This window comes from Schistocerca piceifrons, chromosome 2 (assembly GCF_021461385.2).
Source record: "Schistocerca piceifrons isolate TAMUIC-IGC-003096 chromosome 2, iqSchPice1.1, whole genome shotgun sequence".
NCBI lineage: Eukaryota > Metazoa > Arthropoda > Insecta > Orthoptera > Acrididae > Schistocerca > Schistocerca piceifrons.
Window position 1 is genome coordinate 463,105,885 of NC_060139.1, and position 25,581 is coordinate 463,131,465.

Here is a 25,581-nt window from a genome sequence, read left to right on the forward strand (position 1 = left end):
GCTATTCGTTGTCCTGAAGAACGCGTCAGCGGTCTAGTCGCGCTCAATCAAAATGTAATATGGTTCCTGAAATGTACTTTGTGTACGGCAGCGGAAAGACAACAGAAACGAGCACAAGGAATATAACTTTTGTTTTATGGCCTAAAAATTCAGCTGAGCGTGTACGAGACAACGCATTTTTGTTATACATTCACTTTTAATACGTTCTTTTACACGAAAAAGTTGAAAATGAAAATATAAAAAAGTTGTGCTACGATCTAAAAATTGAAGCTAACGTGTCGTACATTAGAAATTAATACGTACTTTTACAAAGATGCGTTCAAAATTAAAATTAAATTGTCGTTTTAAGATCTAATAACTTGCATGTGTAGCAGATAAAAAGCACGTTCGGTATTAATACGTGAATCTATTTCGGTGCATGAACTGATAACTAAAAACAGATAAACAAACACAGTACTGGATTTGCTATTACATAATTTTACAGACTAATGCGGAAAAATCAAATTTGCTTTATTATCTAATTGCTAACGTGTAAAGCATTAGGTTCTGTGAAGCTAGATGGTGCATAATAAGTGTACACAATACCTTTAATCCATCTAAGGGCTGAACAGTTTTGTACTGCAGCTACTGCTCTAACCACAGCTCTTTCAAACGGCATTAGCAAAGCTTTTACGTATTTAGCGACAGAACTGAACTATGTTATTTATTAACACTTTATCATCTGAGATACTCTCCGATAACGTAAACTTCCGCAATAACTATTTCAGCAGACGCCAAGTACACGCATCAGTTGTAATGTACTACAATATCAGTGTGACTTGTGACTGTACAGCGCCGAGCGGCCTGTGTAATTGGGTATGTTTGCTATTGTCGGGTGCCTTCGGTCACGTCTGTTCGTAAGCGAGGTTCGGTTCCGCGTTCTGCCATCGGAAACTGTAAAATAAACAGGTAATACGTAGTTTGTATATCCAATGAATGTGCTCTAAATTATAATAAAAATCACATTACAATTTAAAATTTTTAAAACTAATATGAATAAATAAATAAACTCACCAGTCAGCAAAGTTTGCGTCTGACTTTGACTGTATAAAATTCGTTGATCATTCTACATAGTTCAGACGGTCATCAATTAGGTCGGCTTCGATGTGGGGAATGGACAAGGCGTTCAGTCTCTCCTCAGACAAAATAGAACGTAGGTACGATTTCGGCCCCTTAAGAGCCGAAAACGAGCGTTCTGCAGAACAATTTATAAGTGCCATACACAGAAATATTCTAAGAGTAATGTCAACATTCGGAAACACGGACTGTAACCTCTTTTTTTGTAAACAATTTACTCATTTCCACTGCTATATCACTAATCTCAAAAGATTTCAAAAGTTCTGCAAGATGTACACAGTCACTAGGATGGTTCAAATGGCTCTGAGCACTATGGGACTTAACTTCTGAGGTCATCAGTCCCCTAGAACTTAGAACTACTTAAACCTAACAAACCTAAGGACATCACACACATCCATGCCCGAGGCAGGATTCGAACCTGCAACCGTAGTGGTCGCGCGGTTCCAAACTGAAGCGCCTATAACCGCTCGGCCACACCGGCCGGCAGTCACTAGGAAAGGAAGGCACTAAATCTGTGACATATGACGCTTGACGTTTTGCTGCACATTCAGCAATATCGTCAGGTGAACTGTTCTTAAGGTTACTGAAAACTATTAAAAAGAGTCCAACAGTGCTCTATAACTTTCCTTCCTCCTGACTAATTCGGTGTACAAGTTGTCCAGTACTGGGAGAAATGTTTCGACTCTAAATTTTTCCCTTCCAGGCAGAAAAATTTCTTCAGAGTCCACTTCTTCGTCATCATGAAGTTTGCGTTTTCGTGATCTTTTATAGGTGCATTCAAAGTCTATATCAGTCACAATTTCCATGGACTCATTTTCATAATAGTTGAACATGCCACGAATAGATGCAATAAATCCTCCAAGTGATTCATATAATTCATGTACTATTTTAGTATCAACATTTACACTTTGCAATTTCAAATTTACACTATTAAATCTGTGGAGTATGTCTTCCAAACTGTCATCATGAATACTGTTTCTAGTCTGCTGAGTAGTTTCAATAAAGCTGAAGCCTCATTTCGCACAAGTGGTTTTTCAAACGTATTATTGGCAATATATGTGAGGGCACTGATAACGCTCTCCCAGCCTTCATACAGACTTTCACACGCTTCACTCTTGGTGACCAACGTGTTTTTGATAAACTTATACCGTTTTTTTTCCTGGCTTCATGCAAGAAAGAATTTTATCCCAGCGTTGTGTAGAAGCAGAGAAAAAAAATTATAAAGCTTTTGCACTACATTGAAAAATGATCATGCTTCCCAACAGCTTGCAGCACTAATGCCGAATAAATTCAAGGAATGTGCTGCACAAGGCACATAATACTCTTTCGGATTTCGTTCTTTAACGCGTGCCTGGAAACCAGTATAGGTTCCTGACATATTGCTTGCGTTGTCATATGACTCGCCTCTACAGTCAGAATTTGAAATTTGTAGACAGGACTTTTAGTACGGCCTCAGCTAAGTTTTCGGACTTGTGTCCCAGGTTTGGTAAAAACAGAAGGAAACGTTCAACAGGTTCACCATTCTCGTTCACATATCTTAACATTACAGATAACTGATCAATATGTGAAATGTCCACAGTAGAATCTACCATTATGGTGAAATATTTGGCCTGTTTTATTTCACTTATGATAATTCTTTTTATTCGTTCATAAAGGAGCTCTATTATTTTTCACAGATTGTTGAAGAAAGGTAACTTATATGTCCCTGCTCTGGATTTCCATATCGTTCAATGTGCTCTGCGAGAAAAGGGTCAAACTCGACTATAAGTTCAAGAGACATCATAAATTGACCATTATGTAATGAATGGAATCTTTCAACGTATCCACGATGGGGAAGTCCACGACCTGTCAGCTTCTTCACTACTACAAACATCCTTTTCAACACACTGCCCCAGTAAATTTTTTTCTGTCTCAACATCTGATTCGAAATGGTTATCTTTTGTTCCATAGTGACATTTTTCTTGTTAAGAGTGATAACTCAGGATTTTTGTGTTCAAGTGGATTCTCATGATGAGATAAAATCTTAGAAATATTTTTCCAATCTGCAATACCATTAGTAGAAATCGCGACCTTACCTCCAAACATTTACATCGTGCACAAAAAACAGCACCGGTGATACAGGAGTAAACTCGAAAATCACGCAAAGTTGATTCACAATTTAAAAGTTTACGGTAAAATACATTTTTGTTCAAATATCTGCTTTTATTACCTATGCATCTTCTTCAGTTGGAAAAATCACCGTTACAATTTTGATTAACGCCACGTTGTAGGAGAATGTCGATTGTTGATTCATTGACACACCATTCTGCAGGATCACCACAAACGAGGTTATTTCTTTTTGTAATCTCTGACTCGACACTTAGTTTTACGTCAAACTCGAAATCATGAACAATTTGGTTTTCTTCATTTTTAACTTTTGTTTCGTCTGTATTTACTTCTTTTGCAAAAGCTGCAGTGCCAAAAATATCATCCATACTACTTGAACTCGAAGTCGAACCAGCAACATTTTTTACGAAAAATTTATCTACTCTTCCCGGCGTTTTTAGAACACTGGCTTCTCGTTCTCGCCTTTCCTGCGATAATTTCCTAAATGCCACCGCACGTAATTTTGCACATTTACTTTTTTCACTGTTATTCATGTTATTCACTGTTACAAAATTGACAACCAACAGTCAAAAACCAAAAGAAAAAATTGTAAAAGGAAAGAAAGAAACACTGTATCCATTTCCAATCGTACTACACCGCACATGAGCACGAAGCTTCTTACTTTAAACGCGGCACACGAGCACAAAGAGTTTTCCTTTAAACACGGAGTGATGAACGGACCAACTCGGATTACTGGATGTAACGGTGCTATGAAAGAACGACAATGCACAAAAATTTAATTTCATGGTCGCCTGTCTCTCTGTTGTCAGTGAACAGAATAAACACACTTGCCGGCTGGAATTCGTCTCGTAAAGAAAACGGGACAGTCCCTTTTTTGGCTTCTGTTTCCCACGTCACCGGAATTTTAGCTGGGACGCAAATATGTTCTGAATATTCTTGACACTGTCTTTCTAATTTAAAAAGCAAATAATTTTTTGGAATTTCTTGCAGTGAGTTGTGCTGGATCGACTCTTATCCCACTTATTCGTACAACATTTTAGCGGTTTCTGTGTGCAGAGAAGACAGACTACAATGTTTATGTAGTCTTGTTGGCAGTTGATGTGGTATGTTGTCATTTGTGTAAACACTGCTGTTATGTCTACACGCAAATGCACCTTTTGTTCCAACATAAAATAAAAATAACCTTTCCTCGAAGAAAAAAAGCTTAGTTAAGAAGTTTAATATAAAATTTGCAATGCCAAGTACAATTCGATTGCACAGAGCGGGAACTTTGATATCGTGCAGGCTGCAGCACAATAAATGAGACAAACGAAATTCAGTTCTTGAGTTTTGGCAAAAAAAAGTGACTAAGTAAATAAAAATAAAGTTTTTAAACTGTTTTTAAGTGTATTTCACACGTTATTAGATATTCTGCTTATGTTCTCTTCGTATAAACACGTATTTCAAAATGTAAAACGTTCCCAGTGTCAACATGTTTTGTTAAACGGGTGTCATTAAACCAAATCTCAAATATTGAAGACCACAGAGCTTCCGCATTAATTACAGTAATGGAGGGTTGACTTGATACTTTCCCGTAATTTCTACAAGAAATTTAAGTAGAGTCGGGTTTTGCTTACTGAAGCCCACACATCTTACCGTATTTAAGTAACTGCTGATTAGTTTATCACAGCTTTTCAGGGGTCCCGGTATTTTCTCAGGGAAAATATGGTAAGGTTTAGTAGAAGGCGACAACATTCTCGGAATAAAAACTTTTCAAACATTGTATTGTAGACTGCCGTCCTGACAGCTTACCTCAAAATATCTTGAACAGTCAGGAAGATGATACCAGACAGAAACCCAATGTTAAATTTCCATTCAGTCACCAAGTAAACTATGTACATTTCCAAGTTTGTATTGTCGAATTTCGTTCTTAAGGCTTATTTAAACTAGCAAGTTGTTTAACAATATTAAAAATTTTTGTCGTTTGTAAGTGCAGTTATTTTGAAACGTAGAAGGTTAAAACGAGTACAGTGCAGAAAATGTCGCCTCCCTTAAGGTGCTGCCCCTAGGCCCGTGGGTCTATATGTAAGTCCGTCACTGAGTATGTTGTCAGTAATCATGTATATAGTGTTTTAATTTTGACGTGCCGATGCATTATTGTTCTAGTCGGTTATGTACCTGCCAATTCATGAGGAAGAGTGCATTTACTGATATTTTAAGACATATTCAATTACTTGTCTGACGGTGTGTGTTGTTTCTTTGGTCTTATCTTTCATATTGTATCTCATACTGTACGTCACACTTGTTTTGTATATAATCACACTGTCTAAATGTTTTCCACATCTAAAAGTGGTAACTTTGTTTACCGAAATCGGTTACTGAGAATAAAAATTGTTATTAGCGTTCTTGGCAAAAAAGTTTATTTTCATTCATGTTTTATCACAGTCACCCCCTGCGGCTTAAAATAAAATGTTTAGGATTTTTATTATGTGAACATTATGCCGTTGTCTGAGGCACGTTCTTGAGAATATCGTTTCTTTCCCAGATATGCAGATATTCTCAAAATCTGAGAGAGGTAGTCATTTTCAAACGTGAACATATGCGGATAGGCACTTCAAACTCAGTTTGTTTGAGTTTAAAAAAGTAAGCAGTCACACCAACTGGGAGGAGAAACCAAAGAGCGCGGCATTTCCATTGCCATTCCCCGTTGAAAACGATAGTAACATGGCGTACGCTCATCTAAAATAAAATAAAACTCTCGTTTAAAGGAGCTATTCCGACCTGGCGGTACGCTGTCAGACTCCCCACAACAGCTGCTGTCACGTCGTTCGAGCGATTGGTCAAGTGTACCTGATATCTCTCTCTCTCTCTCTCTCTCTCTCTCTCTCTCTCTCTGCTTCTGAGCGCAGCTGTGCAGTAAAACTTTAGCACAAAGTGGTTAAAAGCAATGTCCTATGAACGTCTACATAGAAAGCGCGTTTTTTATGACGAGAATTTTAAAAGGCGGAGCTGCCTGACCTTCGAGTGACATAAAAACGAGATGGCAGCGTATAACGTTTTACGCGCCCACATTCCTACTTGAAACACGGCAGAAACATAAAACCTCTAGCTGAAATTGCTAGATGTCTGTTGTGACAAGGCCGTAACTCTTATATTTACTGCCGGTTCTCAGAGTTACTATGTATTAAAAAATCAGTAGAGAGACAAATTAAAAAAGTAAAATGAGACCAAATTCCTTTAAGATTGGATACAACTTAAAAATGCATCGGTATCATAAGTATTGATCTCAACATAACGCTAATCTAACTTAAATTTTCATATGTAGTAGATATTTAAAATTAACTGAATGCGTACCTATTGTGTATCGTTTCAGTTGTGCGATCCGATTCGTCATATTTTATTACAAAAGTCAAAGTTTGTGGTAATTAACGGAAATTCATCACGTATAATAGAGATGATGTCTGCCGTTCCCCAAGGAGCTTACGCCCTCTGCTGTTTCTAATCTATATAAGTAATTTAGGAGACAATCTGAGCAGTTCTCTTCGATTTTCTGCAGATGATGCCGTCATCCGTCTACTAAAGTCATCACATGGTAAAAACCAGTCGCAAACTGGTTAAGACTAAATACCTCAATGATGTAAAAAGTGACCCGAAATAATGAAAAGTGTGAAGACGGTTATATTAGTATTCAAATAAATACGTTAACTTTGTTACACGATAAATCATATAATTCTAAGTGTTGTCAATTCCACTAAATACCTAGAGATTATAATTACGAACTATTAAATTTGAACGATCAAATAGAACATGTTGTGGGAAAGGCGAACCAAACAATGGGCTTTATTGGTATAACACTCAAAAAATTTAACACATTTGATAAAGACACTGCCTACAGTACGCTTGTCCATCCTCTTCTGGTATATTGCGGCGCGGTACTGTTTCATGACCAAATAGGTTTGACGGAGGACATCGAAAAAGTTCGAAGAAGGCAACTCGTTTTGTAACGAATCGATTGTCGCGGCTATGATACACGAGTTGAGGTTACAATCATTAAAAGAAACGCGTTTTGCGTTGTGGCGAGATCTAAAAAATGGTTCAAATGGCTCTGAGCACTATGGGACTGTACATCTGAGGTCATCAGTCCCGTAGAACTTAGAACTACTTAAACCTAACTAACCGGAGGACATCACACACATCCATGCCCGAGGCAGGATTCGAACCTGCGACCGTAGCGGTCGCGCGGTTCCAGACTGAAGCGCCTAGAACCGCACGGCCACCACGGCCGGCGGCGAGATCTCTTCATGAAACTTCAATCAGTAACTTTCTTCTTAGAGAGCGAAACTCGTTAGTTGACGCCCACTCATGAAGGGAGATATCATCATCGCAGTGCAATAAGAGAAGTCAGAGCTCCCATGGTAAGATTTATGTATTCGTTTTTCCCTCGCGTTTCTTGAGAGTGAAACGGTAGGCAAGTAGTACCTAAGGGTTCGATGAACCCTCTGCCAGGGACTTGAGTGTGAATTATAGAGCAGTCATGTAGATGTAGGTGTATAAAGTGAGTATTTTGAATTTTTTACACAATTTACTGAGCCTCATACTAATACCTATTGCGTGGTGTTGAAATAAATGCTGTGTTCTCTAGACTTCTCCGTAATATAATATTACGTGAAGATCCGTTGCGCTAGTGTGTGAATTCCTAACTGCATTCGATTTTCTTACAATCCGAACTCACTGAACAGACAACTTGTGTGCCACGGTATAAAATACAGACTTCCCTAGATTCAGCCGGCCGCGGTGGCCGTGCGGTTCTAGCGCTGCAGTCCGGAACCGCGGGGCTGCTATGGTCGCAGGTTCGAATCCTGCCTCGGGCATGGATGTGTGTGATGTCCTTAGGTTAGTTAGGTTTAAGTAATTCTAAGTTCTAGGGGACTAATGACCTCAGCAGTTAAGTCCCATAGTGCTCAGAGCCATTTGAACCAGCCCTAGATTCAGAACAACAATTCACAAGCACTCCGCGAGTAGCATGGAACAATATTCTTAACATCTGCTAATCATCGATTTCATTACAAACGGAAAAACAGGCGTTGCTAAACATCCATTTTAATCCACTGGAGTCCCAGTACAGCAAGCAACTCGCGTGTAGGGCGAAGTGCGCATAATGTACAATACAGGGTGCTAACAAAAAGGTACGGCCAAACTTTCAGGAAACATTCCTCACACTCAAATAAAGAAAAGATGTTATGTGGACATGTGTCCGGAAACGCTTGATTTCCATGTTAGAGCTCATTTTAGTTTCTTCCACCTACGCTCAATGGTGCACGTTATCATGATTTCATACGGGATACTCTACCTGTGCTGCTAGAACATGTGCCTTTACAAGTACGACACAACATGTGGCTCATGCACGATGGAGCTCCTGCGCATTTCAGTCGAAGTGTTCGTACGCTTCTGAACAACAGATTCGGTGACCGATGGATTGGTAGAGGCGGACCAATTCCACGGCCTCCACGCTCTCCTGACCTCAACCCTCTTGACTTTCATTTATGGGGGCATTTGAAAGCTCTTGTCTACGCAACCCCGGTACCAAATGTAGAGACTCTTCATGCTCGTATTGTGGACGGCTGTGATACAATACGCCATTCTCGAGGGCTGCATCAGCGCATCAGGGATTCCATGCGACGGAGGGTGGATGCATGTATCCTCGCTAACGGAACAAAGTGTTTGAAGTCACGCTGAGTGTTTCCATTCCATTATTAATGTGATTTGAAGAGAAGTAATAAAATGAGCTCTAATATGGAAAGTAAGCGTTTCCGGACACATGTCCACATGACATACTTTCTTTCTTTGTGTGTGAGGAATGTTTCCTGAAAGTTTGAACGTACCTTTATGTAACACCCTGTATACAACACAGTGTTGAGCCAAAAGATTGTGAGCACTGCCCTCCGTGAGACGGCATTCCATGTGTTGGCTTAGCGAGCACAGAATGTGCTAAAGAAAGTACACTATGTGATCAAAACTATCCGGACACCTGGCTGGAAATGACTTACAAGTTCGTGGCGCCTTCCATCGGTAATACTGGAATTCAGTATAGTGTTGGCCCACCCTTACCCTTGATGATAGCTTCCACTCTCCCAGGTGTACGTTCAGTCAGGTACTGGGAGGTTTCATGGGGAATTACAGCCCATTCTTGACGGAGTGCACCGAGGAGGGGTATCGATGTCGATCGGTAAGGCCTGGTACGAAGCCGCCGACCCAAAACATCCCAAAGGTGTTCTGTAGCATTCAGGTCAGGACTCTGTGCAGGCCAGGCCATTACAGGGATGTTACTGTCGTGTAACCACTTCACTACAGGCCGTGCATTTTGAACAGGTGCTCGAGCGTGTTGAAAGATGCAGTCGCCATCCCCGAAAAGCTCTTCAACAGTGGGAAGCAAGAAGGTGCTTAAAACATCAATGTAGGCCTGCGCTGTGACAGTACCACGCAAAACTACTAGGGCTGCAAGCCCCCTCCATGAAAAACATGACCACACCATAACACCACAGCCTCCGAATTTTACTGTTGGCAGATGACGTTCACCGGGCATTTGCCATACCCACACCCTGCCGTCTGATCGCCACATTGTGTACCGTGATTGGTCACTCCACACAACGTTTTTCCACCCTTAAATCGCCCAATGTTTACGCCCCTTACACCAAGCGAGGCGTTGTTTGGTATTTACCGGCGTAATGTGTGACTTACGAGCAGCCGCTCGACCATGACATTCAAGTTTTCTCACCTCCCACCTAATTGCCGTGGAACTTGCAGTGGATCCTGATGCAGTTTGAAATTCCTGTGTGATGGTCTGTATAGATGTCTGCCTATCACACATTACGACCCTCTTCAACTGTCGGTGGTGTCTGTCAGTCAACAGACGAGGTCGTCCTGTAAGCTTTCGTGCTTTCCACTTCACTATCACAACGGAAACAGTCGACCTAGGGATGTTTAAGAGTGTGGAACTCTCGCGTACAGACGTATGACACAAGTGACACCCAATAACATGACCACATTCGAAGTCCGTGAGTTCGACATAGTGCCCCAATCTGCTCTGTCCCGATGTCTAATGACTACTGAGGTAACTGATATGGAGTACCTGGCAACAGGTGGCAGCACAATGCACCTAATATGAAAAACGTACGTTTTTGGGGGTATCCGGATACTTTTGATCAAGTAGTGCACATAATCAGGATAGAAACGAATGGGGAATCATCGTAGCTACGATACGGAGCGAAAATTGGGAAATCCACTGACATAAACAGCTCTGACAAACGGCAGGGTGTTATGGACCAGCGTCCGGAACCAACCTCTTAGCGAAGCTTGTCTACTGTTCGCGCTCTACTGTCTTCGGTATATATGGAAAGTGGTTGCAGGTCGGTGAAATTATGATTAGGCACATCATCAAAGAATATGGAGATGGCGAGTCCTGAGGCAGATCTGATGACAGACTGAAATGCTGGTGCAATATCGAGTGTTTCGCAGTACACCATTCAGCGCACATAGCTGAACGAGGAGCACCAGAAGATGACCGCTATATGTTCCACAGTTGACGCCTCGACTTAGACATTTACGATTGTAGTGGGCACAGGATCATCGAGATAGGATCTTAGATCAGTGGATACAGTCGCCTGACTGGATGAATTGTGTTTCTTTTTACAGCACTGCGATGGTTGTGTCCAGACATATTCGCCGTCATCCAAGTGAACAACCATTCGAAACAAGCACCACGCCACCAACGCAAGTCGACGAGGTCAGTATTCTGCTATGAGAGACATTCACCTTGGTTTCAGTGGGGTCTGTGGTAATAACCGAAGGCGCCATGACAGCTTTGGTCTATCTGAACATGATTACTACACCTGCATCCGTTCATGCTTTGTATCTTCCTTGATGGCGATGGCATGTCATAGCAGTATAGCTATCTGCATGACAAAGCCAGAATTTTGTTATAGTGTGTTGAGGACCGTGATACTGAACTTACGTTGATCTCTTAGCCACCAATGTGAACCTGATAGAGGACACCTGGGATGCCACCAAGAAACTACCGGCTTGCAAGTACGGTAATTGCATGACGTGTGCATAGTCATCTGGTGACCCATACCTCCGAAAATTCTGAAGCATTTGTCGAATACATGCTATACAAAATTGCTGTTGTATTGTTTTTCAGAGATGGACGAATAGCCTATGAAGGAGGGGGTGATAATATTTCCATTCTTCAGTGTCGTTATTGATAGACAGACATAGACTGAAGTCCTGCTACTTCATGATGTGCTACTCATAGTAAGTGGTGCATCACCTCTGCCACTCATTACATGACATGGTGTTAGCATATAGTTTTTTTCTCACAGGAACCCATTCTACAGCGCTTCAAGACCACTGATATGACTGCGCCAACATTAATGCAAAAGGAACTCCACTGATAAAAACAAGTGAGAGAGCAGGAGTACATTCTTGGCTTCTATGAGGAGCAGGAACTGCCTCCTGACATGAAAAGAAGAAATATAGTGATTAAACAAGGCAGAAACGCATTTTACTTTATTTACTATCCTTTTCCCCACAGCTTCACCAGCACATGCACTCTACATATATATTGAACACACTTCCTCCTCCTTTCCCTCTGTGTCCCCCTCTAGCTCACTCTGTCTGTCCACCTGATTAACTCACCTCTGTCTGTCTCCTCCTTCCCCTCTTTCTCTCTGTCTTTTCATCTCTTCCTCTCCCTCCCTTTGTCCATTTACTCCACCCCATCTCTTTAACTGTATCTTCCTTCCCTTTCTCTCTGACCATGTTCTCCTCCACCTCTCCCCATCTACCCCTCCCCCTCTTTCTTTTCCACTTTCCCATTAACCCTCTACACCTTCAACCTGGCTGTCTCTCCCTCCTCCCCTCTCACTGTGCATTTCGTCTACCCCTTCATTCTGACCAGCCTCTGCTCCATTCAGATCGATAAAGAGGCCAATAATACTCTAGCACAACATGTCTTGTTATGCAGAACAGCCTGCATGTCAGGGCCTGGAGAATTGTTTCTTGTCCCTGACATGTAGGCTGCCCTGCAAATCATGTTGACTTGGCAAGCTGATATTGTTCCCACACAGAATTCATGTTGTGCACGGCAGCCAATGTGGTAGGGGCAAAAGAAACAGATTTTACTCTTATCTTTACTCCTATTGGAGCTAGGAAATTATAAATCCCACAGTACTGATACTCGTGAGGCTTGCTGTCCTGTGCCAAATTTGGTTGAAATCTACGTGGAGGTCTCGAAGAGATTTCAGATATACACACATAAACTCTGCTTTATAAATATATCAGATATATTTATTTGACTTGATCAGATTAAGGCCTTCAGGTCCTCTCTTACATCAGACCAGCATACAGTACAGTACTGTAACATTCCTGTGTCTAAAATCATTGCAGTTTAGTGGCAACCAAATGCTTATCCTGCTTAGTGTGTAGAATCTATGAGACTGGCGATGTGCCATCAGATTTTTGGAATATTATTGTGAATGCAATCCTTAAGGCACCAACACAATAATAACTAAAACTGTCGCTCAGTTGGCTTATCAATATAGCGTGCCTAATTAGTTAAAAAGAACAACAGAGACAAAAAGGAAAAATATCTGATGTTTTGAAAGACGTGCATCAGTTTGGTTACAGGAAAGGCAACGTCACGATTGTGTCATTTGTGGCTTTGTGCTTGATAATGGAGACAACACATAACAAAATGCAGTATGTTTGACATTATCAGAAAAACAGGTATAAGCTGTGGGAAAAGAGGAGTAATTTGCAAGACAGTTTGTACAAGAACCACAAGAGTACAATAGGGATTCAAAAGCAATAACGAATGAACGGATTAGAAATTGCATAAGACAGTTTCAAATGGTTCAAATGGCTCTGAGCACTATGGGACTGAACATCTGTGGTCATCAGTCCAATAGAACTTAGAACTACTTAAACCTAACTAACCTAAGGACATCACATCCATGCCCAAAGCAGGATTCGAACCTGCGACCTAGCGGTCACGTGGTTCCAGACTCATAAGACAGGGATGCAGTCTTTTTCCTCCACTATTCAGTCTATACATTGAATAAGCAATAACAGAAATAAGAGAGAGCTTTAGGAATGGGGTTAAGATACAGTATGAAATAATATCAACTATATGATTCGCTGATGTTATTGATATCCTATGTGAATGCGAGGAAGCGTTACAGAACCTACTGAATTGAATGAACAGTGTACTGAGTAAAAAATATGAATTTAATGTAAACTAAAGAAATACCAATGCATTAAAGTCTTACAGGAATGATATTAGTGGTAACATCAAAATTCTGCCACCTTGGAATCAAAATTACATACAGTGTACAAGGAAAGGAGACTATCACAGGCCAAGTAGTTTCGCACATAGGCCTTAATCTGAGGGTGTAATATCTGACAACGTATGTCTAAAATTCAATATTGTACTGAAGTGAGTTGTGAGCTCTGACAAAACCAGAGAATAAAATCGAAGTCTAGGACATGAGGTGTTATAGCAGGACTCTGGATAAAAGGAGGACTGATAAGACGACGTCCTCCACTGAACGGCTGAGTGAAGCAATATGTGGAAAAAACTGAATCGAAGGGCTAGGATGATAGCACCTGTGTTAAGGCATCAGGGACAATATTAAACGGCAAAGCTGTAGTCGTGGCGACTATAAATGAATGTTAAAAATGTTAGGCAAGGTCTTTCAGGTTTTCTCATACGCTGATTGCCAAACACAGCCAGCCATACGCTTTATCGGATTACAGCAAACACCAGCATTCAGAGAACTGCGCCCGTAAAAAGATTATCCTGTGTAACTGGCCTTATTTAAGAGACGAGGTAGCGCTGATTTGTATTACCATTGTCAGGCACATTCCGAAGCTTAGGCGTGTGGAACGTAGTTGTTGTAGTTCCTACAAGCTGTGAGCAACAGTACCAGCGATCGCCCTGTTGCCATGTAACGCACACACCCTTAGCGGGAGTACAGATTACGTGAAAATTTAAATAGAAATTTAAGGTGTCTGACGCTTCGAGCACTGTTTCCGCCGTTGTGGAGGATCCATTATAATTAAACACATCGCATGACATTCATGTCCGTTCTTCGGACAGCGCGGCTGCTTTTGTATTGGTTTTAAAGAGACGAGTTAGGAGTGGCCTCACATTCCTATAAAGTAACTGCACCGTTTAGCATTTCAGACTGGTCAGTCAGTAACATCTTCACGCATAACTGTCTACAAACTCGGAATTTGACCTTGCAAAGTAACGGTAATGCATCGACCGACCAAATAACATACCGTTCCTCGACATCTGTATTGCAGCTGACTATTACAATGTACGCATGGACATGTTGATCACGGAATGCCCTTTTTTCTGAAGATGCCTGCATATAGTTGTGGTACTTGAACTCGCAGAAAAATCAACGATGGATTTTTGAAAATCATCGAAAATTACATCAAGAGTCTCTGTTTGCTGAGAACACAGCTGTATGGCGTTCGGTTATTTCAGTACGAATTATTTCAAAGATATTTTCCACGAAACCATTACCTCTGACAGGAATGTGAACAATGCATGGTTTAATAGACTGTTTACAACTTATCACAGTGGTGTAAGGTTGCTTGTGGTTTATCAAGCCGGGGAACAGCGTCAAGTGGCCTATAAAAGCCACCTAAGCTACACAGATTTTTGTTATCTTGTCGCCCTTTTATATCACCTGCTGAGATACTTGAAATTTTTTACTTCCTTAACATTTAAACTGTCCCAAGAAGGTAATGAAAGAAAAAATAATTTTGTAAACGTTACGCAAAAGCTAATTACATTCACATTTCTGTCTAAACTTAACCCTTGTGTGTTGTATGTTGTATGTTAACCGGCGACCTAGAAACGACGGAGAGTCTCCGTTCCCGTCGCAGCCGTAGTGGTCCACAACCCCACGACGACTACCGCAGTCCACTTCAACCCTCTGCCGCCCCACACCGAACCCAGGGTTATTGTGCGGTTCGGTCCCCCCTTCCCCCCCCCCCCTCACTCCTCCCCAGCGAACGTCTCACACCAGACAAGCGTAACCCCTATGTTTGCGTGGTAGAGTAATGGTGTTGTACGCGTACGTGGAGAACTTGTTTGCGCAGCAATCGCCGACATAGTATAGCTGAGGCAGAATAAGGAGAACCAGCCCGCAAATAATATGTACCATCCGATAATGAACCGCTAGGCGATTCGAAAGCGGTAACGAAAATAAAAATTGAAGAAAAAAGCAAAAGGCGACTGGTTACAGCAATTTCTGGAAACGTTGATTTCATTATCAATTTTATGATAATAAAATTCAGAAATTTTGATACAAAATTTACGTAAACGCCAACTTCACAATTTATAAGTGTAAGAACAAGGTGTGTTTTATGTTCAAGGACGATTTTAGTGAGAAAAGGACATGAGCTTGAATCAGTTTAGAACGACTTTAGGCTTAAGTAGGCTTAGGTGGCTTAAAAGAGCAATAGGGTCTTGAAAATCCCACGTGGCGTGCATGCCCTGAAGCTTAGGCACCTTTTGTAGGCCATTTTGAGGTTGTTTCCCTGCTTGAGACACAACAAGTGTCCTATATATCAAATTGTTCGTCTCGACTTCCCTGCACTATGGTGTTAAGTTGTAAACAGTTATCATTTAAACTCCGTATGCTGCAAATCCTCCCCCCCATGAACCATGGACCTTGCCGTTGGTGGGGAGGCTTGCGTGCCTCAGCGATACAGATAGCCGTACCGTAGGTGCAACCACAACGGAGGGGTATCTGTTGAGAGGCCAGACAAACGTGTGGTTCCTGAAGAGGGGCCGCAGCCTTTTCAGTAGTTGCAAGGGCAACAGTCTGGATGATTGACTGATGTGGCCTTGTAACAATAACCAAAACGGCCTTGCTGTGCTGGTACTGCGAACGGCTGAAAGCAAGGGGAAACTACAGCCGTAATTTTTCCCGAGGGCATGCAGCTTTACTGTATGATTACATGATGATGACGTCCTCTTGGGTAAAATATTCCGGAGGTAAAATAGTCCCCCATTCAGATCTCCGGGCGGGGACTACTCAAGAGGATGTCGTTATCAGGAGAAAGAAAACTGGCGTTCTACGGATCGGAGCGTGGAATGTCAGATCCCTTAATCGGGCAGGTAGGTTAGAAAATTTAAAAAGGGAAATGGATAGGTTGAAGTTAGATATAGTGGGAATTAGTGAAGTTCGGTGGCAGGAGGAACAAGACTTCTGGTCAGCTGACTACAGGGTTATAAACACAAAGTCCAATAGGGGTAATGCAGGAGTAGGTTTAATAATGAATAGGAAAATAGGAATGCGGGTAAGCTACTACAAACAGCATAGTGAACGCATTATTGTGGCCAAGATAGATACGAAGCCCACACCTACTACAGTAGTACAAGTTTATATGCCAACTAGCTCTGCAGATGACGAAGAAATTGAAGAAATGTATGATGAAATAAAAGAAATTATTCAGATTGTGAAGGGAGACGAAAATTTAACAGTCATGGGTGACTGGAATTCGAGTGTAGGAAAAGGGAGAGAAGGAAACATAGTAGGTGAATATGGATTGGGGGACAGAAATGAAAGAGGAAGCCGCCTGGTAGAATTTTGCACAGAGCACAACATAATCATAACTAACACTTGGTTTAAGAATCATGAAAGAAGGTTATATACATGGAAGAACCCTGGAGATTCTAAAAGGTATCAGATAGATTATATAATGGTAAGACAGAGATTTAGGAACCAGGTTTTAAATTGTAAGACATTTCCAGGGGCAGATGTGGACTCTGACCACAATCTATTGGTTATGACCTGTAGATTAAAACTGAAGAAACTGGAAAAAGGTGGGAATTTGAGGAGATGGGACCTGGATAAACTAAAAGAACTAGAGGTTGTACAGAGATTCAGGGAGAGCATAAGGGAGCAATTGACAGGAATGGGGGAAATAAATACAGTAGAAGAAGAATGGGTAGCTTTGAGGGATGAAGTAGTCAAGGCAGCAGAGGAACAAGTAGGTAAAAAGACGAGGGCTAGTAGAAATCCTTTGGTAACAGAAGAAATATTGAATTTAATTGATGAAAGGAGAAAATATAAAAATGCAGTAAGTGAAACAGGCAAAAAGGAATACAAACGTCTCAAAAATGAGATCGACAGGAAGTGCAAAATGGCTAAGCAGGGATGGCTAGAGGACAAATGTAAGGATGTAGAGGCCTATCTCACTAGGGGTAAGATAGATACCGCCTACAGGAAAATTAAAGAGACCTTTGGAAATAAGAGAACCACTTGTATGAATATCAAGAGCTCAGATGGAAACCCAGTTCTAAGCAAAGAAGGGAAAGCAGAAAGGTGGAAGGAGTATATAGAGGGTCTATACAAGGGCGATGTACTTGAGGACAATATTATGGAAATGGAAGAGGATGTAGATGAAGATGAAATGGGAGATATGATACTGCGTGAAGAGTTTGACAGAGCACTGAAAGACCTGAGTCGAAACAAGGCCCCCGGAGTAGACGATATTCCATTGGAACTACTGACGGCAGTGGGAGAGCCAGTCCTGACAAAACTCTACCATCTGGTGAGCAAGATGTATGAAACAGGCGAAATACCCTCAGACTTCAAGAAGAATATAATAATTCCAATCCCAAAGAAAGCAGGTGTTGACAGATGTGAAAAATACCGAACTATCAGCTTAATAAGTCACAGCTGCAAAATACTAACACGACTTCTTTACAGACGAATGGAAAAACTAGTAGAAGCCAACCTCGGGGAAGATCAGTTTGGATTCCGAAGAAACACTGGAACACGCGAGGCAATACTGACCTTACGACTTATCTTAGAAGAAAGATTAAGGAAAGGCAAACCTACGTTTCTAGCATTTGTAGACTTAGAGAAAGCTTTTGACAATGTTGACTGGAATACTCTCTTTCAAATTCTAAAGGTGGCAGGGGTAAAATACAGGGAGCGAAAGGCTATTTACAATTTGTACAGAAACCAGATGGCAGTTATAAGAGTCGAGGGACATGAAAGGGAAGCAGTCGTTAGGAAAGGAGTGAGACAGGGTTGTAGCCTCTCCCCGATGTTGTTCAATCTGTATATTGAGCAAGCAGTAAAGGAAACAAAAGAAAAATTCGGAGTAGGTATTAAAATTCATGGAGAAGAAATAAAAACTTTGAGGTTCGCCGATGACATTGTAATTCTGTCAGAGACAGCAAAGGACTTGGAAGAACAGTTGAATGGAATGGACAGTGTCTTGAAAGGAGGATATAAGATGAACATCAACAAAAGCAAAACAAGGATAATGGAATGTAGTCTAATTAAGTCGGGTGATGCTGAGGGAATTAGATTAGGAAATGAGGCACTTAAAGTAGTAAAGGAGTTTTGCTATTTGGGGAGCAAAATAACTGATGATGGTCGAAGTAGAGAGGATATAAAATGTAGGCTGGCAATGGCAAGGAAAGCGTTTCTGAAAAAGAGGAATTTGTTAACATCCAGTATTGATTTAAGTGTCAGGAAGTCATTTCTGAAAGTATTCGTATGGAGTGTAGCCATGTATGGAAGTGAAACATGGACGATAAATAGTTTGGACAAGAAGAGAATAGAAGCTTTCGAAATGTGGTGCTACAGAAGAATGCTGAAGATTAGATGGGTAGATCACATAACTAATGAGGAAGTATTGAATAGGATTGGGGAGAAGAGAAGTTTGTGGCACAACTTGATCAGAAGAAGGGATCGGTTGGTAGGACATGTTCTGAGGCATCAAGGGATCACCAATTTAGTATTGGAGGGCAGCGTGGAGGGTAAAAATCGTAGAGGGAGACCAAGAGATGAATACACTAAGCAGATTCAGAAGGATGTAGGTTGCAGTAGGTACTGGGAGATGAAAAAGCTTGCACAGGATTGAGTAGCATGGAGAGCTGCATCAAACCAGTGTCAGGACTGAAGACCACAACAACAACAACAACATGCTGCAAATATTTTTTTAGAGAACGAACAGTTACAAAAAGATTCATGACTATATTGCAACGCAAAGCAACTACGATACTAATATCTGAAGTGGTGTTGAAGGGAAATTGACACCATGAATCCTGAAGAGCTGTCCATAAACCCATAAGAGTACGAGGGGATGGAAATCTCTTTTGAACAGCACGTTGCAAGGTATTTCAGATGTGCTCAATAACGATGTCTGGGGAATTTGGTGGCCAGTGGAAGTGTTTAAACTCAGAAGAAAAAGTTTGTGGTAGGGTCTTATGGGACCAAACTGCTGATGTCAGCGGTCCCTAGGCTTACACACCACTTAATCTAACTAAAACTAACTTACGTTAAGGACCACAATCACACTCATGCCCGAGGGAGGACTCGAACCTCCGACGGCATCAGCAGCGCGAACCGTGACAAGGCCCCCCCTGGACCGCTCGGCTACCCCGCGCGGCTAAACTCAGAAGAGTACGGCTTGTTTGAGCTATGAGGTCGTGCTGCAACATAATTCCTTCGAATTTTTTATGTGAAAACTCTTAAAGCTTTTTAAATAAAATACACGATATTAGCGTTCTGCATCTTCATTTTTCATGCCTACATATTTTTTCTCAACGTACCCACACCAACGAGATGGCAGTTTGTTGATATCGCCTCTGTAGAATGTTTATCTTTGTTAATGGAGCCCTTTTGCCTTTCATTTGAAACGCTCTGTTGGCGAAAGTATCGAAGTACATGTGATTTACAGGGTCTCAGCTCACATCAGCCTTAAGTCTGACAGCAGCACTAAACTCTCTGAGTTATTCCGGCTACAACCTGTACCTAAACATATGTACATGGAACTGTACTGAAATGTCGGCTCCTGTAGGTAAACCTCGATTTCCGGATAATAAATGCCTCTCCAGTTTATTTACTTCCCCCACCATTTAGTTAATAATTAAGGTGAAAGAGTTTTTGTTTATGGGGGAAAAATATGGGAACCATCTGTGACCAGAGCAGGTAGTTACGTGCTGATGTTGGGACAGTTACCCGCCCATGAATATTGACAGCACATGTACAAGGGATAGTCGTAAGCTGCCCTTCTACCTCAACACATTACAAGTGTTCGTACAAAATGATGAACACATTATATGTCCTGAAATGTACCCCCAGTAAGTGAATATGAGCCAATGGCAATCCGATCCGACCTTTTTACTAACGATAGGAGATGGAAAGTTCACGCAAAGCGCAACAAAAAGGGGGAAAGTTATGCGAAAGTAACACGGTTGAATGCTGAATAGATGCAGGTCACTGTTAAACGCATGTAAACCAATCTTCAAGTGCTAAAAATTGCACCTTATATATACTCTCTGTACAAGGTCCAATATTTTTGTCTCCTGTTGGCTACTTTGGCTAATAATATCTAAACATTTAGCCGGCTTGGTGATTACAACAATCGACAATCACATGGTCTATGCAGCTGAAAATTTTGGAGTGATTGCAGCAGCTTCAGTTCCCTTATTTGCTGAAAACAATTTATAGCCCACGCAAAATTTCAAGAGGAAACACATAACCGATGTAATCGTTACTTCAAGTCCAAGCAAAAGCAAGAAGCACACTATCCTACAAAGTGTACAGTGTGTTTCAGAAGTGATGGTCAATATTCAGGGATATGACAGGAACGGTTATTCGAAACAAAAAAGTCAAGTAAAGATGGGTTCTAAAACGCATACCTTAAGAGCTATGAGCAATTCTTGATCTCCGACGCTGCGCAACAAATCTCTCCTACTGCAAGCTCTTTGCTTTCAATATTTTAGGAAGTGGTAGTATGGACCAAATCAAGAAAAAAATGTCCAGTAAACATGTGCTCTAAAACGTTTACCTTAAGAGCTGTGAGCACTTGGTCATTAGAAGAGTATTGAAGATGAACAAAGGATCGCCATTCCTGCCCCAGGCTATACTTAAGCCATTTCTCCTGCTATATCCTTTCTTCCAATAGTGTTAACCCAGCAACACATGCAGACTGCCTTCTGTGTTATGTTGAAATCAGAACAGAGGTACCGGCAGAACGAAGGTTTGATCATGGGATTCGACAGGAAGTGTTGGTCACTGACATCAACGAACGACACTGGTTTCACCTGATGCAGCACGCTAGTCGGTACTACCATCTCCTGCGGAGTGCAAGTTTTTTGTGTCGGGTCCCGGTTGTATTCTGTTGGGAAGGTTTAAAAAAAAGAGCACACATCGGTATAGAAGGGTTCATCCTGGATGAGTAATAATTAAGCGTACACATGTAGTCAAATATTCAAAACAAATATGAAAACAGGGCCAATTGTCAATCCGTAATACTCAAGCCTTAGAATCGACGGAATTGCAGTATTTAAGTCATACGACATAAAAACGTTTCTCCCATATTCCACAGAGAAAAATCGTACAGTCACGCCGCTGGAGTTTGTAGTGAGTATCGAAGAGAGAAAAGTGGTTTTACCTTTTTCCTGTCAACTCTTAATTACGGAAACGAATTTCCGCAAATTACCATATCGATCAGCATGCACTGATGTCCTCTTTAGTCCGCAGCGTGGCGGTATTCATTGCACGTGACACAACAACTGCATCAGTCTCCACCGTTGTTCCCCTGTCCACTAGCAAACAGTGAGCTGGGTGGATAATTTCATTTCTACTTTGCTCGCGTCTCTCATGCAAATTGCTGTCGCCACTTCGCAGTGCTGGCGTCAGCTGGCGATGCCTGCATTGTCCCGTTCTGCCGGTTGGTTCCCAGAGGCGGCAGTAAATAAAAAGGGACGCTGTTGCTAGCTGTAGGGGCGGAAACAAATCGGTATCTATAGTTGTCTGTAGCTCTACACCCGTACTTAAAGAAACACAGTGCTGCGTTACGGTTTTCGTACGGCCGCGTTCGATCTTTGAGAATATGGAAGACTGCGGGAGACCTATACAGTTGTGTTGTGTTGTATGAGCGAATCCGTACCTTTTCAACAAATTTGCTTCGCAGCCCTAGACACACATATTAGACTAGCAGGTGGAGAGGATTGTTTATTTGGCTATCAACAGCTGACATTGTGTAAATGTGATCTCACCTCTTGGCTTCGACGTTCACCAAAGCTTCCTCTGTCCCGGTTTAAGTTTGCTGAGACTCTCTAAGCACTTTATCACAATAGTGACTTCTTTCGCTATGGGAGACTTCCATTTTCGTCAGATCTAACCAAGGTTCTGGCGTGTAACAATATAATCATAATTCTCGTTGAAAGGGGCAACTTTTCGTGGTAACCTGGGTTCGGCTTACATAACATTTAACAGACAAGTTAATGGCACGTTGTTTGTTCTAGTGATGGACCGCAAGACTAAAATCAACTTTAAAGAAATATTCCCACACTACTGGCCATTAAAATTGCTACACCACGAAGATGACGTACTACAGACGCGAAATTTAACCGACAGGAAGAAGATGCTGTGATATGCAAATGATTAGCTTTTCAGAGCATTCACACAAGGTTGGCGCCGGTGGCGACACCTACAACGTGCTGACATGAGGAAAGTTTCCAACCGGTTTCTCATACACAAACAGCAGCTGACCGGCGTTGCCTGGTGAAACGACGTCGTGATGCCTCGTGGAAGGAGGAAAAAGGCGTACCATCATGTTTCCGACTTTGATAAAGGTCGGATTGTAGCCTATCGCAATTGCGGTTTACGTGTCGCGACATTGCTGCTCGCGTTGGTCGAGATCCAGTGACTGTTAGCAGAATACGGAATCGGTGGGTTCAGGAGGGTAATACGGAACGCCGTGATGGACCCCAACGGCCTCGTATCACTAGCAGTCGAGGTGACAGGCATCTTATCCGCACGGCTGTAACGGGTCTTGCAGCCACGTCTCGATCCCTGAATTAACAGATGGGGACGTTCGCAAGAAACAACCATCTGCACAAACAGTTCGACGACGTTTGCAGCAACATGGACTATCAGCTCGGAGACCATGGCTGCGGTTACCCTTGACGCTGCATCACAGACAGGGGCGCCTACGATGGCTCAAATGGCTCTGAGCACTATGGGACTCAACTTCTGAGGTTATTAGTTGGCTCTGCAGATTTAAATACAAGGAAATGCGTCTCATCACTGACATCAAATTACAGGGATTAGTGTTGCTTATTTTTACATCCAGAAAAGCAAAAAATGGTTCAAATGGCTCTGAGCACTATGGGACTTAACATCTGAGGTCATCAGTCGCCTAGAACTTAGAACTAATTAAACCTAACTAACCTAAGGGCATCACACACATCCATGCACGAGGCAGGATTCGAACCTGCGACCGTAGCAGTCTCGCGGTTCCAGACTGCAGCGCCTAGAACCGCACGGCCACTTCGGCCGACGCGCCTGCGATGGTGTGCTCAGCGACCAACCTGAGTGCACGAATGGCAAAAGGTCATTTTTTTCGGATGAATCCAGGTTCTGTTTACAGCTTCATGATGGTCTCATCCGTTTTTGGCGACATCGCGGTGAACGCACATTGGAAGCGTGTATTCGTCATCGCCATACTGGCGTAGCACCTGTCGTGATGGTATGGGGTGCCATTGGTTACACGTCTCGGTCGTCTCTTGTTCGCATTGACGGGACTTTGAACAGTGGACGTTACATTTCAGATGTGTTACGACCCTTGGCTCTACCCTTCATTCGATCCCTGCGAAACTCTACATTACAGCAGGATAATGCACGATCGCATGTTGCAGGTCCTGTATCGGCCTTTCTGGATACAGAAAATGTTCGACTGCTGCCCTGGCCAGCACATTCTCCAGATCTCTCACCAGTTGAAAACGTCTGGTCAATGGTGGCCGAGCAACTGGCTCGTCACAATACGCCAGTCACTACTCTTGATGAACTGTGGTATCGTGTTGAAGCTGCATGGGCAGCTGCGCCTCTACACGCCATCCAAGCTCTGTTTGACTCAATGCCCAGTGGTATCAAGGCCATTATTACAGCCAGAGGTGGTTGTTCTGGGTACTGATTTCTCAGGATCTAAGCACCCAAATTGCGTGAAAATGTAATCACATGCCAGTTCTAGTATAATATATTTGTCCAATGAATACCCGTTTATCATCTGCATTTTTTCTTGGTGTAGCAATTTTAATGGTCAGTAGTGTAGGTTTCTTTTTGGAACATAAGGAACCAAATTCTCTATCAAGCAACGACAACGGAACAATTAATATTAACAATTTGATGTGCAATACACACCTTGATAGCGCACTGTTTAATACTAATCAAATATGTTGTAATTTATAGATATTCGCAGCATTTCTCTTATTGTTTTAAATTAAAACCTTAAAAACAGAAAAAAGTACGTTGTGTAAATGCTGCCGGTGTTCGCATTGGCCGACAGAACATCCTTGCTGCAAAGGCGAATGAAGCCTGAGTGGCGATGCGCTCCCGTTCATTAATCTCTTTCTTCCTTTCCACTGGCTGTCACTGCTTTCGGCGAAAGAGAGCAAGAAAACCACGGAGCGTAGCCTTACACGCATCCAGAACATATCCTCGAGTTCTGTGGAGATCATTTATTTTTAAGCTGCAAGAAACGTTACTGTTTCGAAAATACCGCATTTCTTGGCACTATTTGCGTCATTACTGAGAAGAAACATGAAACAAAATTATAATTGCAATTAAAATATTGCAGATAACTGGACAGAGACTTTTCCTTCACCTTTACTCCTTCCTCCCCCCCCCCCCCCCACCCGCTCACTTTTTTCTGTCTTTCTCGTCGCATAAGAAATAATCAGTTTCAACAACGAAGTTTTTGGTAGCGCAAGTAAGAATACTAACGTTGAAACTTCACAGGAAGTATTGGTCAATAAAAGACGCTGACTTCACTTGTGACAGCACACCAGTCACCTAAGTTGGTTGTATAGCCTAGACAGCGCAGCAGAAACATACACAGTCAACAAAAGAATGAGTACAGCAAGGTCGTTTAGGACAAAACTAAACTCATTTTGCATCAGACCTATTTTCAGAAAGTTTTCTAGGAAAGTAACTATGGTCTAGTAGCCGCACACACACAACTGTTAGCTTGTTCAAGTTTCATGATAGTTGTCATCTTTTTTTCACTCGCAGGGTGGATATAATATTCGTTTCACGAAACCATTACATAAAGGAAGTAGAACACGCATTTAATGGCGTCAGGTTTAAACGGTGAGACGCAGAGTAAACCATTTTACTGTAATAACGCTAATTTGCTTCCAGTATACCTGAACAATTTTCAGATATAAAAAGACATTTCGCACAAGCTTCTGTAATTCGTGGTTACCCCATCTACAGCAGCCACGAGTATTAAATTGTTGTGATCTTCCATTTAATTTACTGTTGCTTTCAT